The sequence below is a fragment of the Gallus gallus genome, chromosome 3 (assembly GCF_016699485.2).
Source record: "Gallus gallus isolate bGalGal1 chromosome 3, bGalGal1.mat.broiler.GRCg7b, whole genome shotgun sequence".
NCBI classification, from domain to species: domain Eukaryota; kingdom Metazoa; phylum Chordata; class Aves; order Galliformes; family Phasianidae; genus Gallus; species Gallus gallus.
The window spans coordinates 15,901,033-15,914,637 of record NC_052534.1 but is presented as its reverse complement, the minus strand read 5'-3'; the positions used below and the strand labels follow the sequence as shown (position 1 = coordinate 15,914,637).

Here is a 13,605-nt window from a genome sequence, read left to right as displayed (position 1 = left end):
CAGCTAAAAAAGAAAGTAATAGCTTGCAGGAGTCTGTGCTGTGTCAGGAATTAATAGAGAAGGTAGGGAGCATTAAGAGACATGAGAATCTTCGAAGACTCAGCTCATGGGCTGTTTCACTCATCTGAATCACATGAACCAAAACACTCTTGGCAAACTGGTATAACCACAAGCATTATGAGGACATATGTATGTAACTGAAAGGGAGAGGAGTATGGTGTAGGTAAAGCCCAAAAATCCCATTTAGGCAGGCACTGAACGCCTTGCAGAGAATCAGGGTGTGCTCTTTAGGTACCTGATGGTCTGGTCACCATCCTTAAGATGGATTATGTTCAGTTTTGGGCTCCTCACTGCAAGAAAGACATCGAGGACCTGGAGCATGTCCAGAGAAGATCAATAAAGTCCCCCACAAAGGGGTCTGGAGCACAAGTCTTACGGGGAGCAGCTGAGGCAGATGGAATGGTTCAGTTTGGAGAAGAGGAGGCTCAGAGGAGACCTTACTGCTCTCTGCAACTTCCTGAAGGGAGGTTGTGGTGAGGTGGGGGTCAGCCTCTTCTCTCATGTAACCAGTGATAGGACTAGAGGGAATGGCCTCAAATTGTGCCACAGGAGGTTCAGGCTGGATGTTAGGAAGAACTACTTTTCTGAAAGAGTGGCCAGGCACTGGAATGGGCTGCCCAGGGAGGTGACCTGACCCTGGAGGTGTTCAAGGAGGGACATAAGGTGTTGAGGGACATGGTTTAGTGAGAACTATTGATGATGGGAGGATAGTTGGACTGGGTGATCTTGTCGGTCTTTTCTAGCCTTGGTCATTCTACAATTCTATAACTACATCAACTTCAGTGTTGTTTGGTCAGAAAATATTGCTGCTACTTAGATTCCTGAAATGAAAGGAAATCTGCCTGCAGCCCAATAGGCCCAGGCTTTAAATTCTTTGGGTATTAGGACTACTTCTCTGAAGTGCTTCATGTTCTTGCTGTGGAGCTCTGGTTTCCCTCCTGCTTAGTTAAATTCAGCTTTTGTTTGCCCTGCATTTCCTGATTAAGATGGGAAGATCTCTATAAATTATACTTCCTCAGCCAAATACAGCATCTCTCTTCCTCATGGTTGTTCCAACAATATGAATAACCTGTGTTGGAATGGGCTGCAGAGTGCAAATGCTTTTAGAGAAACCTGTGGTTTAACCCAGCAGGTAGCTCAGTATCCTGCACTCATTTGCTTACTCCCCCCTCTCCCTGTGGGGTGGAGGAGAGAAATGGATGGGGAGGGGAAAAAAAAACAACAAAGTAGAGCTTGTGGGTTGAGACAAAAACTATTTACTAAGACAGAGAAGGGAAAAAAATAATAATGATAATGACATATCTATGTATATGCATGGTGTAATTGCTCACCACCTGTCAATTGATGCCCACCCAGTCCCCAAGCAGGACAGTATGAGAAGCTGAGAAACTGCAGTGTCCTTGGCTCTGTACAGCACTTCTCAGCAATGAGTGGAAGCACTGATGTTATTTACATTGTTTTTCTCCTGATGCCAAAGCATAGCATCCTACTAGACACCATCAAGGGAAAGTCAACTCCATCCCAATTGAAACTAGGGCAAATCCCATCAAACAGAGGGGCTGCAGTTGTTAATTAGGGTTGTTACCCAGTTCAAGGCCATAGAGGCCAGCTGTGTCTCTTGACGTAGTCTGTGCAGTAAATGTCATTAAGCCACCTAGAATCATAGAATGATGTGAAAACATGCCATCCATCACACTTGATGTGGCAGTTCTGGTATTAACTAGGACAGTGTGATGTGGCATTTTGCCACTTCCTGCTGCAGTCATTCATCTTTACCATGAAAGCATGGTATTCTCCTCTATGAAATACTGGAGCTCACCACCTCCTGTGGTAAAGATGACCCTTATTCTGCTGTCTGATCAGTTCTCCGCAAAGGCACTTAAATTAAGGGGGAAGTTGGAAACAAATGTGTCTATGGGAGGCTTTTTTACTGAAGTTTATTTTAGCGTTTCTTTTTTATTTTATTTTTGTGGCTCGGAAATGAATATGTGAAATGTTATCCTTCTTTCTTTCTTTCTTTCTTTTTGCCTCTGCATTAAAGGGACAAGCATAGTGAAATTTCTGATCTGTAAGCACGTAAAGGCAATCCCATCTGGCCTTGTAGGAATATAGCTTATGGGGATTCAAATAAATCCTGTGTGCATTCACAGGTGGAAGTGGGGGGAAGAGATCGATGCCTATCCTAAAGGAATAGCATCAAGCAATTGGTGTATGTTAAATACTTGTTATTCTTTGGTGTTGACAGCACTTCAGCTGGGGGAATTAGGTCAACAAAACACAGATGTAACTTTCTGTCCTAAATATCTGTGGCACGGCACAGAGGCCACTGTTCTCTGAACTGTGATGCATGTGCTGTGTATTTGCCTTGGCAAGCGTGTGCTGTAGACCCTGGGCATGCTCAGGTCCACAGGCAGTCCTCTTCCCATCCTAACGTGGTCTTACCTTGGTACAAAGCACTCCACGCCCTTTCACATGGCACAGAGCTGGAAGTGGTCATACTCTACAAAACTTGTGCTGGAATTGTTGTTTTATGTACGTCCAGAAGCTTGCAAGGAGCCCTTTCAGAACTCCTAGAGTCTCCTCCTGCCTCTGCCACATCTCCATTCTCTTCTCCCTGTACTTTTACCAAGCAGTACTTTGAGTCTTCAGTCCTCTCCCTGTTCAGCTAGTTGTTAAAGGCCCAAAGGCTCTAACGTAGGATGTGCTGCTGATAGAGAGTTGCTTACCATAGACAGTGGCCTTCTTCACTATCCAAAGGCCTGTGAATCCAATATAATTAATTAGGTGAAAATGGGTTCCCTGAGTCTCAGAACAAAACAAAGGCTCTGACCTGTTCTTGATGCGATCAAAAGCAAGCAGAGCAGATGGTGAAACTGAGGTGTGGAACGAGTTTTAAAATAGAACGTATTTTCAATCTTTCTTCAACAAGATGCAGAGATGGCCTCTTGAGTGCTCGTGCTACTAATTACAGATGCATTTAAAATACCCTTTTAAGAAAACAACTAATTCTTTGGGTACAGTTAATCGGCTTAATCTTTAAGGAAGTTTCTTGCCATCAGGAACGTATTCCTATCATATTGTTGTTGAAGAATAGTGCAATTAGATGTTTAAAACTACTGATAATTTTTGACTGTTTCTCATCCATTAGAATTACTTCTTTAATTTCTTTCTTTATTCCCGTCAGCGCAACTAAAGCTCTTCATCACTAAATGGAAATGAGTCAGTTGCTTCCATCTTCTGAAGTTCAAAGGCTTAATGCCTTTATTCAGTGGCATTTTCCAAAAGGAAAAGGTTACTTTTCATGGTGTATTGAAGAACATTTGGAAAGCATATCAGTAAGGGGAAAATCTGTTCAGATTTTCTGTTTGCTTTTATTTCTAGCTAGCTTCTGCTACCTTTCAGAACTGCCACCATGTGCTCTAAGAGCTCTGTACAGCTCTGCTTCGGGACGATGTCGTGCCTTGATAGCAACTGAGTATTCTGGGAGAGCAGCTGAGAGGAGGGAAGAAATCTGTCTTAGTACAGAAAAGGCAAGGGGCTCCTGAATTCTGCATATAAAAGTCTCATCCCTTCAGAAACTTTGGTTTTCTGGTTCTTGACAGAGCCAGATTGCTCTCAGAAGCACCTTGTAGAGGTGTAGGAAGAGTATTTCTATCTGAACATGATGGGAAAAGTTCCATGTTGGCACAGGAACGGTGCTGCAACAAGCCCAGGGAGGCTGTGGGGTCTCCATATTTTCAAATACTCAATGCTTGACCTAACTTCAGACTTGTGAGCAGGAGGCTGGACCAGAGATTTCCACAGGTCATAGAATCATTTGAGCTGGAAGAAACCCTTAAAGACCATCTTGTCCAGCCCCCTTGCAATGAACAGAGACACCTACAGTTTGATCAGGTACTCAGAGCCTAGTCTATCCTGACCTTGAATTTCTCCAGGGATGAGACATCCACTGCCTCTCTGGGCATCTTGTGCCGGTGCCTCACCACCCTTATTAGAAAAACTTTTTTCCTTATATCCAGTCTAAATGCCCTCTTCTTTAGTTTGTGGTGTGAACATTCTGTGATGTTGCATTTACAGTGCTTAATAACATAGTTGTATGTGTATTTTCTGAGACAAACAAGAAGGAAATGTATGTGACAGGGAGTTTCTCGGGTAAGGATGAAAACAAAGAAGAGGAGAGAAATAATAAGTACATATTACTCAGTAATGTTAGGTATTACCAGCCGTCCCCAGTACCTCTTTCCTAGCAAGCAGTCATCCAATGAACAGTTTAATATCCCAATTACAACAAGCAGTAGACTCAGAGCAATGAAGCAACATGGCAGTGAGGACTAAACAAGTCCAACTCTGCCTTATATTCATTACTTCAGGTTGCTGATCAAAGTCTGCAAGCCCAAAGCAAACAGATGTGATCTCTGGAAAGGCAGCACCCTGGGGTGAAACCTGACAGCACCTGTGCCCAAACTTCTGAGGATACAGGAAGAATGAGATTTAACAGAGAAAAGGACAGAGCTGTGCACAGCGATGGATGTTTTCCCATGTGACATTTGAGGGAAACCCCTTTTCAGGCTGAAAACTGTCTGCATTTTTTCCCCCCTGCTTTTGTGAAAGAAGAGGTGCCCCCCCACCACCATTTGCCAAGGTAGTTTCCTGTGATCTGCCTCCTCATAGGGTGGCAGAAGAAATGAAAGTCCCAGTTATAAAATAAAATATTGTAGGAAAAAGTCTGTGAAAGTGCCCTGCTTGTCAGGAGGAGACTTGCTAGGACAAGGCAGGACACTGGGATACCAGATCCAAATCCCCTGAGACTGCTGGTGACAGGATGCCGTGTCTGTGGTAACTGGGAGCAGGCAAGCCCTGAAAGAGGAAAGCAGTGAAAACCAAACAGCAGAGAGATGCTCAAGGAGAGTATGAAAGTATAAAATCTTTCCAGGAGACAAATCCAACCCAGACAGATGAATTACGTAAAAGCTGTTTTGGAAGGAAATTACGTAATTTAATTACATAAAAACTATTTTGTTCCCTTGACCAGGACAGCTCTCTGTATCATGGCCTCAACTGTGCAGTGTGCCTCTACTTTCTGCTCTTGTCCTGCTGGAGATCACAGCAACAGCAATTCTCCAGTGGCTCAGATTCAGATGAGCAGCATCCTAATGTCTCTGGGAGGCAGATGCTGCATGAACTCTGTACTGTTGCTGCACTATGTCAGTGTCCTGCTTAAACTCTAGGATGTTGTCAAGAGCCCTTCTGCTTAGAGGACGCAGGGGTTCTTCAGCAGTGGGGAAGGCTCTCTTCCCAGCTGCTTTCTCTTTGGGTCCACTGGCTGTCACAAGTGGAGAACTCTATCCAGGCTCCCAGGAGATGAAGAGTTTTCTATAGAAAATAGTGTACCGATGCCATTCCTCCTCAACCCTATCTTTTTTTTCCTGCCAAGAACAGGAGCATTCTTGCTTTATCTCTATTCCTTGTTCCCTTCAGTTTAGCATCACTTGCACTCTCTCTGATAAGATTTTTCTGTGTACTACTGTTTTCTCTGCACAGCAGGGCAGTTATTTATCAGGGAACTCTAATAGACCTGGCATCCTTTTATTCCAAATATACCAACCTGTCACCATTTGCAATGAGAAGAGGCTTCTTAGGACAGTGCAGGTATGAGTGTTTGCTGTCATTATTGCTCTTGAACTGAGAGACTCTTCCACAGATATTTGGTGACTACACTGCAAGTGTTGATAGTATCTTTAAGAGCAATGTATCTTACAGTACTGCCTGGAGAAGTGTGTGTGGAGGGTTGTTCTTTTTCCTCTTCCCTTAAATCTGTTCCTGTTGCTGTTCAGCTATTATGCCTTGCCTCCAAGACTCAAAGTACTTTGAGTCTTTTGAGTGTATTTGCCATTTGTTGTATGCAGCGGCCCTGCCTTGTGAGGTTCCAAATCTGGGTGAGATTAGGCTGCCCTGCGGCATACAAATGCTTCATGGTGGGAAGTCCACGGGAAGGCATGTCTGTATAATTTAAACCAGGAGACAGGAGAAGAGCGTGCCGCTTGGTGAACCCATGCTGTGCCAGAAAAACCACTTTCTTGTTATGCGTGGTCCAGCAGAGCTGGGCAGCCAAAGCAGGGAAGGCATAAGGAGCTACACCCAGAACAGGCAAGCGTGCTGACCTAACATCTGCAAAGAAGACTTCAGCCCTCCCAAATCCAGTCTTTTCCCCGTGCGACTGGGGAGACATCCTACTTCTGTCTTTGAAGTTGGATGCTTAAGTAGCTCTAGCCTCTAGCTTTTGCAGTTTCTCTCAAAGTAGAAGTTGTGAAGCTTTTTTTTTTTTTAATAATCTCCTCCTTAGCTTGTGTAAATTGCCAAGGAAAGGATGCAACTTTTAATTAAACCACGTCTCTGCAGACCTGCCCTGTTCTGTGCCCAAACACAGTCTTCCAAATGTCACCTACCTGCACCTACACCTATCTACCATGTCCCCAGGCAGCAAATGTGCACTAAACTGCCACCCTCAGAGTGCCGGGTGTAGATGCTCAAATGTTGTGCACTGGAAAGCTTGTTTGAACAGCTAGCTATGTATCTCCACCCCTGGTGTGCACTTACATTATTTGCTGCACAGAGTTTATAACAATAAATAAAACATTGAGGACGGTGATGCCATTGTTAGTAACTGCTTGACTACCCTGAGGATTTGGCCGTGGGCAAACTTACCAGGCAAACTACGCTGAAAACTGTCAAGTCAGGCTTTTGCAATGTGCTTCAGCAGGACAACTAAATCATTTGGGAAAACATCAGTTATAGAACAGAGGGTTAAATGTAATCTTTCATACAGGTTTTCAACGTTTCTACGTATAAATGTGTCTTTTCTTCCCCAAAGCACAACATGAGACCTTTTTAAGAGTAGAAAATTCTGTTTAATGTTTCACAGAGCATTTGAAGTCCAGCACAGAAACTTTTTCCTTGTGTTCAGCTATATCTAAATCTGCCTTGGTTTCTCAGGAGGAACGCTTGCTAGGATGGAGAGCAGTCTGAGCTCTCTTTTGATGTACTGATGAATTCATTGCTGTGTTCTGTATTCCAGCAGGCGTGCTGCTGTGCTTTATTTATACTTTTAATGTAATGCCATTTTGTATGTATCAAAACTGGCAATGAAATTAATATACAGTATATAAATGCATTAAAGAAAAAAGAACACCAGCAGTTGCTTTAGAGAAGTGATTAAAATTTAAAAGGCAATTTTCCAGTGGAGAAAACAAAATAAACTCATTATTTACTATGGATACATCCCTAATGGAGTGTGGAAATTATTTTATTAATGACTTTGATATTTCAGAGCTTTTTTTTTTTAATTGACAATTACAAAAGATCTCTACAGGAAGGATGACTGCTCCAAAATTTAACACTTTCTGTGATAAACACAGTTGCTCTGACAACAGCTTTCCTTCAAGAAGATAATATTCAGTAAGTATATATTTTTCTTTCGTTTGGACCAACATGTTTGTAAGTCAACTTACCATAGATGCTCAGGCCAGAGATAAGTCTGTGCAAAGGTGCTATCCATGAGGTCATCAGATAGGACAAGGGGAAATGGTTTCAAACTAAAAGAGGGGAGAAATAGATTGGAAATAAGAAGTGTTTTACACTGAGGGTGGTGAGGCACTGAACAGGTTGCCCAGAGAGGTGGTGGATGTCCCATCCCTGAAGACATCCCAGGTCAGGCTGAAGTGGGCTCTGAGCACCTGATGGAGCTGTAGGTGTCATTGTTCATTGCAGGGGAGTTGGACTAGATGGCCTTTGGCACCCCATCCGGCTCAAAGGATTCTGTGGTGATTCTATGATCTTAACCTGTTAAATCAAGTGGGCTACAAACCGCCCCAGGCAGTAGGCTGCTGACCTGATAAAGCAACCGAACCCCTAAAAGCTGTGACTGCTGGTGTAGATTTATTTATTTACTAAATTAACTTAGCAGAAAGGGAAGTGGAAGCAATTTTATCTTGGTGCAGAGAGCCTTTAGGTTTTGTTAATTGAACAGCAAGACAGTAAAGTCTTGACGTATTAATTGGCTATGTTGAGACATGTATTGATTGAATGAACAAATAGGGTGTCACTGCAAGATGATGGTGCTTGCGTTAAGGTGGTTGTTGGGCTGAACTGTTCTGATGCAGAGATTTTGGAAGCTGGTACTTGTTAAAATAACTGCTGCCTGGATAGGATGAGTGGAAATGCTGAAGCAGTGAAAGGTAGTGCTCTGAATAGCTCATGGAATTGACGCCTGCTGCGCTTTAACTATATTCAGGAATGTGATTAATTTTACTTTATTTTGGCTGTCTGTTTTACCTACTGCAGAAGGCTATGAGTACAAAAGAGATAACAAGCCCTCGTGTTGTAAGAATGGTACTTTAATGCTGCTAATCAACGGATATGAATGGTACCTTCTGCTTTTTGTGTGTGTGACTGCGATTATTGTCGTAGTGCAAAAATCACAGCTGTAGCCCGTTTTTATCTCCTTGAGATAATCTGACTGTCAGAAAAGGTATCTTAGCCTGGTATCTAAGTTTATTCCTTCAAGACTTGGGACTAATTAAATTCAGATTTAACCTTAGCATAGGCATCTTCCTCTGATAGACCTTGAAACTCCAGAGGATGAGTTTTCCGTTTTTTTTTAATAGATTGAATACAAAGTTGTAGAAAGATATGACTGCATGTACTGCTCCTGAGGAATTTTAATGTGTTCCTTCCTTCCTTTTAAAACTAAGAAAGTAAAAGCAATGTTAGCCAATTCAGTGGAGCACAATGTAAGAAGACAGCTGAATCTGAATAAGCAAATTGGATGCTTACCTGCCCTGATGCAGACTAATTGTCTTGGTCCCCTTGGGTCTGGAATTCCTGTTCTCTTAGCTCCTCTGCCTACATATCTGGGCCAGGAAACCACCCCATTTCCTACATGGTAGCTGTGGCAGCCTAGAGACTGCCTTAGTCAGCCTACTACTAGGATACTAGGAATAGCTTACCAGCCTATATTTGTCTCTCCACCCAGTAGGTCTTGTGTAGCATGCACTTCCGATTCAGAACAGTGGAGGTGCCCAACAATGTCGCTACTAAGCCTGAACGTGGGAAGGGAAATTTCCAGCTTGTTCCTAAAGGAACTGCTGTTCAGGGTTGCAAGTTTGGGAAAGTGCTGCATGGTGTGATTGAGTCTTTTCGGAGTAGGGCTGGAAGGCCTTGCTCTAACTGTAATGTTTGACACCTTTTAGAAGCAAAGCAGTTTGGTGGTAGCTTCTGAGTTCAAATCACTTGTTTTTAGTGGAGGTTGGTTTTGCTTGTTTTTCTTTCATCTTCCCCCCCCCCACTTTCTTTGTCGTTTCTTTTTTGTTTTACTGTTGTTTTTTTTTCCCAACCAAACCTGCTTAGATCAAGAGTTCCTCAGTCACAACCAGACCTGCTGTAACACGTTGGAGAATTTGACAAGATCTCCAGGCAGTGTCACCTTCTCTTGACATTAACAATCCCTCCCTGTGATATGTGGTAACACTATCCTTATTTGCCTCTGAGCAGCCCAGATGCTTTTTGAGCCCATCCTCAGGTGGCTCTGGACACCCTTTTCCATCTCATTTGCCTTGTCTCCAAGGCTAGCTTTCACCTGCAAAACCAGGGAAAGGCAGAGTGATGTGGACGGCGGTTGAATTCTTGAGTGCTGCCTGATGCCATCGGCTGAAGGACAAATCCCAATGACAGGAAAACACAGGTGGACCTGTTTTCCCTGACCCATGACTGCCCTGGCCATACTAGGAAAGCAACTTGAAACTGGGCAACTGAAGTGTGCTAAATATGGTTCTGTCAGATAGGAATCTTTCTTCCAAGCAGAGGTTACCTGGAGGGTGAGCTGCTCGTGGCAAATTAACGTTACTGAAATAATAAAGAGAGTTTAAACTGGTTTCTATTCATCTGGCAAGTGCTTTCATGCTAATAATAGAAAGGGCAGCAGTATTATGTAGTAATGGGCCTCCTTTCCATTGTTCTGTGAAACTGCACTTCATTAAATGGCAACCTTTCTCCTGGCCCTAAATAGTAAACTAGAGCAGTAGCAATATAAAAGCACTTCAATATTTTATAACAGCTAAGGCTGCCTGCTATCTATAATTACAGTCAATACTTGGACTGGAGGGAAATGCCTAATTTTCTTAATGTTTCATGCATGGAAAAACAATCAGGCTTTTCCTGTATTTGTAATTGCATTGGCTGGCTCTAGATGAGTGTGCTTTTCCAAATTATTAGCGGGCCCTGGCAAAAGTAGCACTGAAGTAAAAGCTTCTTGCAACTGAATGCTGTTTCTTGTTGCAGACTACTTGCACAAGTCCCTGCCTCAATTCCTGTTTATCTTTGGGATTACCAGCTTCACATTCATATACCTTAAACCTTGATTGAATTCTGCCTGGAAAGGAATGAGCCTAGGAGCTTTTTGTAACCCAGTCTCTGTGCCCTGACAAGCTCGTGGTGTGCCATCACCTGCAAACGTGTAGTCCTGCCGGAAGAGGGGAAATAAAAGCGTGAGATTTGGGGTGGGGAAGAGATGGAGAGTAGCTTTGCTCAACTAATTAATTACAGGCAGGAGAGAGGAGAACAAGGGAGAAGCCATAAATTGTAGGGATCTTTCTATTCTTCTGTGGGACATCTTGCTTTTCCTTTCCATGAGAGCTCAGTAAAGTCTTGAACAAAGGGAATCTAAGCTTGCTCATGTGTGCACGGAGGTCCAGCACTCATGTGGTGCAGACCCTGTCCTCAGGACAGTGATGAGCAATCCCACCAGGATCAGATGGAAGCCAGTGGGAAGTTTTAGTGATGAAGGGACAAATTAAATGAGAAGGGAAGAGCATTTTTTGGCCGACGCTGCTTGGATAAGGGGAGCTGAAACAAGGGCACAGTAGGCTGTGACTTTCCAGGTGTGCTGGCAAAGAGGCTATGTGAAGGATGTGTTTGCTGCCCGTGAGCTTGGCAGCTCCTTTCCTTGTGCTGGTGGCTATGAACATCCAGGTAGAGACTGGAAGAGGAAACCCCACCACCTAACTGAAGGAGAGGCTTGGCAAAGCAAGAGAGCATCTCTGACAAGGTTCTGGGTATGGGCAAAGAAAGAAGTGCCGCCTTCCTGTGAAGGCTGTGGCTATTCAGCAAGCTTGGTCTGCTCCCTACAATTGCTGTGTTTCTGCCAATGAGACTTCCTTCTATCTCCTCTTCTCCAACAGGAATTCAGGGCAATACCTCAGCATTATTCAAGAAGTCCCATCCTATGTACAGATCCTTATGATATTCACTCACAGCAGATGTGTAGCTTGATGTGGTGCAGGCAGGGCTGAGGACCAAGGTCCTGAGTTGCTCCGGGCTAACTGTTGAATCCTTTGCATATTGCCACCCTCCAAAAAAAAAAAAACAAAAAAACAAAACAAAAAACAAAAAAAAAACCAACCCCATGCCTTTATCTCCTCAGAAGCAGGTCCATCTTATCTCATGCTTGGGAGACATTTTGTGCTGATAAGCATAAACATTTGTTTCTAATCTTCCAGTGAATGCACTGCTCTTTTGAGGTCTAGTTCCCAGTGACATTCCCCTCTGCTCTCTCAGCTCTCTGCCTTCCACTGTTTTTGGAACGTGTCCTGCGTGATGCTGAGCTGCCTGACAGGTTAAATCAAAACAGAATGACAGATGGCTTAAGGAGAGATTCCAGCCCAAACTCTTATGAGGGGAAAGACATCTCTCTACCGGTCACTACAAATCTCTCAGGAATTTGTGCTCCCCTTCATTGTAGATTCATGAATTCCAAGGAATCCGCCTGTCTACTGGTTTGATGCTCTGGTTGTTTAGAGGTTGGAAGGAGTTCCTGTTTTCATGGGACCTGAATTTGCAGCTAGGATCACTCAGATAACTTTGCCTTGAGTTTCTTTAGTTCTTGCCCTGCTGTTTCTTACCCATCTCAGGAAAGTGTCACTGCTCAGAGAAGAGTCTTTCTCTGGAAAAGCCGTCGAAACCTTGATAGTTTGCTCAGGATGCTGTGGCTTGAACTGGTGATCTGAGTCCAGTAGAGGAGGTGTTCCAAGAAAGAAAGGAATGGAACTGCCAGAAAAGGGGAAAGCATTCCTTGTAAAGGAAAAAAAAAAACAACCAACCCAAAACATAACCCTGCTGTTTCAGAAATTGGCATCCCCACTTCACAGCAAATTTGAACAAGATGACTGCCAGTATCTTAGGCAAGGATTGGAACTCAGCAATTGCATATTCTGGGAAGAATTCCCTTATGTATGAGGAAAAAAAAACTGATAGAAGCATGGTCTGGTGGTATAATTCAGAGCCATTAGCACCAGAGCAAATCCAAGTGGCCTTCAGCACAGGTTAATAAGGGGGAGGAGAAAAAAAAAAGGAAAAAACAAAAATCAAAACTCTTAATCCAATATCATTCCACAGCATTTAAAGGAGAGCCCTATAGCACAAAGAGTAAGTTATCACAGAGAAACACAGTTGTATAATCCCTTCTATGGCATTTTGAGACTGAATGCCAGTTTTGTCAACCTCCTTCACACAAAATGTTGCATATCTGTCAGCTTTCATCTTCCTTGTCAGCCAGGTCATGTTTGACAATTCCTTCTGTAGAAGAACGTGCCCACATTTTCCATCTCTTTGCAAACGAGAGGTTATGGTGTTTCTCCTGTGATTAATAGAAACCATTGTCTCTCACAGCCCTCAGCTTTGTTTTGGTCTTTTCCTATAACAAAAGGTTTGATTGGAGCTGAAACATGTAATTTTGCAAACTCCTACACATCCATAAAGCACACAGACTTGCATTATATCTGATGTACACAGCAAAGCTGTGAACTGCACTAAGTTGGTTGGGTTTAACAAAGGTAGGGGGCGACAGGGGAAGAGCGTGCTCTGCACTGGAACATGCCAGAAGAGCATGCTTTGAATCAGACCAAAAACTGTGTTGTTGTGCTGGTGTTTTTTTTTTTTTCTGCCCTGAATAGGGGCTGCAAGACCAGCCTTGCTGTAGCGCTGAGGAGATTGCTCCCACTTGTAGGGCGGGTTATAGGATTGGTGCCCCTGGACTGGTCACCTGTATAATAGATAACAAATTCCTATCTCCTTTCCTAGGACTGTGGACAGAGTGATACTTTGCATGCAACTCCTTCAGCCTTTTAGCTTGGGATGCATGCCATCAGCACTGGCTGACATGGTCTGCCTCCATCCTTGTTTTCTTTCACCTTTTCTCATTTGCCATGCCTTGTTTTTGTGCTCGCTTCCCAGCCTACCCTGGGAGAACCCAGGCGGCCGCTGTCCCTGCATGCCTCTCCTGCAGGCTGGCTCCTGCTGCTGACAAGCACTCTGCTATGGTCAGGATGGTCTTGCTTACAGTGCTCCTCAGGGGTCTTTTGAGCTTGGTAGTGGGATGCTAATTCATCCAGAGAAAGCAGGCATGCACAGAGAAGTATTAAATATTTAGGCCAAAACACAGTTGCTCTCTTCTCCCAAAGATGTGGTTTTGGAAAATGCCAGACTCTGTGCTAG

The 13,605-nt window shown here is 43.6% G+C and overlaps 1 protein-coding gene across 5 annotated transcripts in view; it reads left to right on the top strand.

The window, feature by feature from the left end:
- LOC107052874 overlaps positions 1-11,886 on the top strand; it is a 105,536-nt gene extending 93,650 nt beyond the window's left edge. For 2 of the 5 annotated variants that reach the window (XR_006938951.1, XR_006938955.1), the window contains exon 3: positions 4,431-4,941. The gene's annotated coding sequence lies outside the window, so the exon portion shown is untranslated. Of the gene's footprint in view, positions 1-4,430; positions 4,942-5,097; positions 7,308-10,395 lie in introns of those variants that run through there. The other 3 variants (XR_006938952.1, XR_006938957.1, XR_006938956.1) reach the window with 3 other exon arrangements.
- The last annotated feature ends 1,719 nt before the right edge of the window (positions 11,887-13,605 follow it).